Raw genomic sequence first — 4,901 nt, forward strand, 5'->3', positions numbered from 1 at the left:
AAGCAGGAACCCTCCTACACTGTTGGTGGGGATGCAACCTGGTGCAGTCACTCTGGAAAACAAGTGTGGGTTCCTCAAAAAGTTGAAAATAGAGCTATAGAGCTACACTATGATCCAGCAATCACACTACTGAATATTTACCCTAAAGATACAAATGTAGTGATCCGAAGGGGCAGTTGCATCTGAAGGTTTATAGCAGCAATGGCCACAATAGCAAAACTATGGAAAGAACCTAGATGCCCATCAATAGATGAATGGATAAAGAATATATGGTATACATATATACAATGTAATACTATGCAGCCTTCAAAAAATCTGAAACTTTGGGCCGGGCCGCGCGCGCCGCTTCCGCCGCCGCCGCCCGCTCCGGACCGCCCAGGCCCGCCGGCTCATGCCCCCTCTGCGCTCGGCGCTGCTTAGAGCCGCCAGCGCCGCGCTGCTGCTGTCTCTGCCTTCCCGGCTCCCGGCCCGGCCTCCGCTCCCGCCCTGCAGACCCCGCAGCGCGCGCGCCCACGCCCCGACCTCATTCCCTGCCGCCGCCTCCCGGAGCAGCATGGACGGCGCCGGGGCTGAGGAGGTGCTAGCCCCTCTCAGGCTTGCCGTGCGCCAGCAGGGAGATCTTGTTCGAAAACTGAAAGAAGATAAAGCACCCCAGGTAGATGTAGACAAAGCTGTAGCTGAGCTCAAAGCCCGGAAGAGGGTTCTGGAAGCAAAGGAGCTAGCATTACAACCCAAAGATGACATTGTAGACAGAGCAAAAATGGAAGATACCCTGAAGAGGAGGTTTTTCTACGATCAAGCTTTTGCTATTTATAGAGGTGTTAGTGGTCTGTATGATTTTGGGCCAGTTGGGTGTGCTTTGAAGAACAATATTATTCAGACCTGGAGGCAGCACTTTATTCAAGAGGAACAGATCCTGGAGATTGATTGTACCATGCTCACCCCTGAGCCAGTTTTAAAGACTTCTGGCCACGTAGACAAATTTGCTGACTTCATGGTGAAAGATGTAAAAAATGGAGAGTGTTTTCGTGCTGACCATCTATTAAAAGCTCACTTACAGAAATTGATGTCTGATAAGAAGTGTTCTGCTGAGAAGAAATCAGAGATGGAAAGTGTCTTGGCTCAGCTTGATAACTATGGCCAGCAGGAACTTGGGGATCTTTTTGTGAACTATAATGTAAAATCCCCCATTACTGGAAATGATCTCTCCCCTCCAGTATCTTTTAACTTAATGTTCAAAACCTTCATTGGGCCTGGAGGAAACATGCCTGGGTACTTGAGACCAGAAACCGCACAGGGTATTTTCCTGAATTTCAAGAGACTTTTGGAGTTCAACCAAGGAAAGTTGCCTTTTGCTGCTGCCCAGATCGGAAATTCTTTTAGAAATGAGATCTCCCCTCGATCTGGACTGATCAGAGTCAGAGAATTCACAATGGCAGAAATCGAGCACTTTGTAGATCCCAGTGAAAAGGACCATCCCAAGTTTCAGAATGTGGCAGACCTCCACCTTTATTTATATTCAGCAAAAGCCCAAGTCAGCGGACAGTCTGCTCGAAAAATGCGTCTAGGAGATGCTGTTGAACAGGGTGTGATTAACAACTCAGTATTAGGCTACTTCATTGGCCGCATCTACCTCTACCTCACGAAGGTTGGAGTATCTCCAGATAAACTCCGCTTCCGTCAGCACATGGAGAAGGAGATGGCCCACTATGCCTGTGACTGTTGGGATGCCGAGTCTAAAACATCCTATGGCTGGATTGAGATTGTCGGATGTGCAGACCGTTCCTGTTATGACCTTTCTTGTCATGCTCGAGCCACCAAAGTCCCACTTGTAGCTGAGAAACCTCTGAAAGAGCCCAAAACAGTCAATGTTGTTCAGTTTGAACCCAATAAGGGAGCAATTGGCAAGGCGTATAAGAAGGACGCAAAGCTAGTGCTGGAGTACCTGGCTGTTTGTGATGAGTGTTACATTACAGAAATGGAGAAACTACTGAATGAAAAAGGGGAATTCACTGTTGAAACTGAGGGGAAAACATTTCAGTTGACAAAAGACATGGTCAACGTGAAGAGATTTCAGAAAACACTACATGTGGAAGAAGTTGTTCCGAATGTAATTGAACCCTCCTTTGGCCTGGGCAGGATTATGTATACAGTATTTGAACATACATTCCATGTACGTGAGGGAGATGAGCAGAGAACGTTCTTCAGTTTCCCTGCTGTAGTAGCTCCATTCAAATGTTCGGTCCTGCCACTGAGCCAAAACCAGGAGTTCATGCCATTTGTCAAGGAATTATCGGAAGCCCTGACCAGAAACGGCATCTCTCACAAAGTCGACGACTCCTCTGGGTCGATTGGAAGACGCTACGCCAGGACTGATGAGATTGGCGTGGCTTTCGGCATCACCATTGACTTCGATACAGTGAACAAGACCCCCCACACGGCAACTCTGAGGGACCGAGACTCCATGCGGCAGATTAGAGCAGAGGTCTCCGAACTGCCCAGTGTAGTCTGCGATCTGGCCAACGGCAGCATCACGTGGGCTGACGTGGAGGCCAGGTATCCTGTCTTTGAAGGGCAAGAGACTGGTAAAAAAGAGACAATCGAAGAATGATGACAATTTTGGTGACTTTTGACCACTTGCCCTAATAAAAAAATAGCTCTTATCATGCCCACTTTACAAACAGCATTGCAATTACTCCTGGGGACTGCATTTTATCCTCAGTGGCTGCCTGATCTGACCCCCACAATTAAAGAAATTCTGAACAAAAAAAAAAAAAAAAAATCTGAAACTTTGCCATTTGCAATAACGTAGATTGAACTAAAGAGTATTATGCTAAGTAAAATAAATTAGTCATAGAAAGACAATTATCATATGATGCCTCTGATATGAGGAATTTGAGAGGCAGGGTGGGGCATCATGTGAGGCAGGGAAAGTAAAAATGATACAAGATGGGACTGGGGAGGGAGACAAACCATAAGAGATTCTTAATCTCAGGAAACAAATGGAGGGTTGCTAGGGTGTAGGGGAAGGTATAGGGTGGCTGAGTCATAGACATTGTGGAGGGTATGTGCTATGGTGAGTGCCATGAATTGTGTAAGACCGATGATTCACAGACCTGTACCCCTAAAGCAAAAATACATTTTATGTTAATAAAAAAAAATGGAAAAAAATTCCCTAAATATTTTAATATGATTAACATGGTTGCTTCATAGGGAATATAATGGATGGAGGTGATATTAAGATAGATGTTATAACAGCTAAATGAAAAAATATGGTACCTTCACTTTGAATAGTGACAACCAGAGTGGAGGGAAAAAGTGAATTTTATAGTAAAAATATCAGGGGGGGCCTGGGTGGCTCAGTCATTAAGCATATGACTTCAGCTCAGGAGATGATCTCAGGGTCTTGGGACCGAGCCCCGAATCAGGGTTCCTGCCTGTGTGAAGCCTGTTGTCCCTCTCCCACTCCTCCTGCTTGTGCTCCCTCTCTCACTGTCTATCTCTGTCAAAAAAATAAATAAAATCTTTAAAAAAATTTTTTAAAAATCAGGCTTCTTATTTTCTAAAGTTGGGTCCACAAAGTGAGGAAGAAATCAAGAATAACTTTTGAGCTCTAGTTTGAGAAGCTCAGTTGACAATGATGCCATACACTGAGATGTTGAAAAGTGAAAGAAAGTATGTTTTGAGAAGGGAAAGTGAAGTTTTAAGTTTTAGACGTTTTGAGTTTAGGTTATCTTTAAGTCTTGCCAATGATACAGAAAACACATTTTTGAGGTTGTTGCCCATAATTTTATAATTAGGTACTAATTTGCAATTTTGTGTATAAAAAGCAATGGGTTAAACCATCTAGGGAGAGAGATTAAAGAAGAAATAGAAACTATCTCAAAAATATGCTTATTGTTTTTCCATCCAATATGGTCTCTCCAGAGACTTTCCTTCCATTCTGTAAGGGCAAAATACTCTCTTCTAGTTTGAGACCTATGTACAATTACTGACTCTCTCTGAGATACTTTCTACTAACTTTCACCTCACTAACTCCCACACTTATATCTCATCTTAGTTTAAATATTTTTCCTTGGAGAAATATTCTCTGACTTACAATATAAATTGGGTTATATTTTAATCCTAGTATTTATCACATTTTTATTATATCAGCACTTGTACACTATATATGTATAAGAATGTGCCAAATGGAGATATTTCTAAGTGCCTGTAAATAATCTCTTAACATATTATTGACTCATAAACATCATGTTTCCTTCCATCCCTAAAAAAATACTACTTAGCATGTCATCTCTGAAAGTTCTATTATTAGAAGAGCTGTGGCATTCTTGTTGAGATTCTTATATGACATTCTATTTAGATTTTAAAAAAATGTGGTCTTTAAGGTGAAATTTTCTCCTTGTTATACATTCTTAATTATGTCACTGGAAAACTTTTAAATATTAGTGTAACAATTATAAGGAACTATAGAAATGTTTCCATTTCACTTACTCATGGAATATTTTGACTGATATTTTGAAAGCATTTTTTTTTCCTCTGTAGAGGAAATGAAATATAAAGGGAGATATTTGAAATACATTCTGGACTATTTCTACAAAAATTCGCTAAAGATATTATACATAATTGTTCTATTGCATGATCATTTACTTTTTCTGAATTTTATCTTTTTTAATCAATTGTATGTACCAAAATTTTGGATATGATAGTGCTAAATATATATATAAAAAAAAAAAGACAAGACTTTCCATAAAGTAACTGTAAGAATGGGTTAGCATAAGAAAGGCCATCTCAAAGGCTGGGAAGCCATTTTACTGAGTGGAGGGAAGAGGGACTAGTGAAAGCTTGAAAAACAAGTTTTGAAAAACAAGTTTTGAACAAAAAGTTTTAAAAAACAAGTC

General features: G+C 41.4%; 1 pseudogene across 1 annotated transcript; it reads left to right on the forward strand.

The window, feature by feature from the left end:
• Positions 1–329: 329 nt before the first annotated feature.
• On the forward strand, positions 330–2,782 carry LOC309841437 (glycine--tRNA ligase pseudogene; annotated as a pseudogene). Its single transcript has one exon. The product of its transcript is annotated as a glycine--tRNA ligase pseudogene (transcript).
• Positions 2,783–4,901: the final 2,119 nt, after the last annotated feature.

Source organism: Mustela nivalis (assembly GCF_964662115.1).
Source record: "Mustela nivalis genome assembly, chromosome: 9".
NCBI lineage: Eukaryota > Metazoa > Chordata > Mammalia > Carnivora > Mustelidae > Mustela > Mustela nivalis.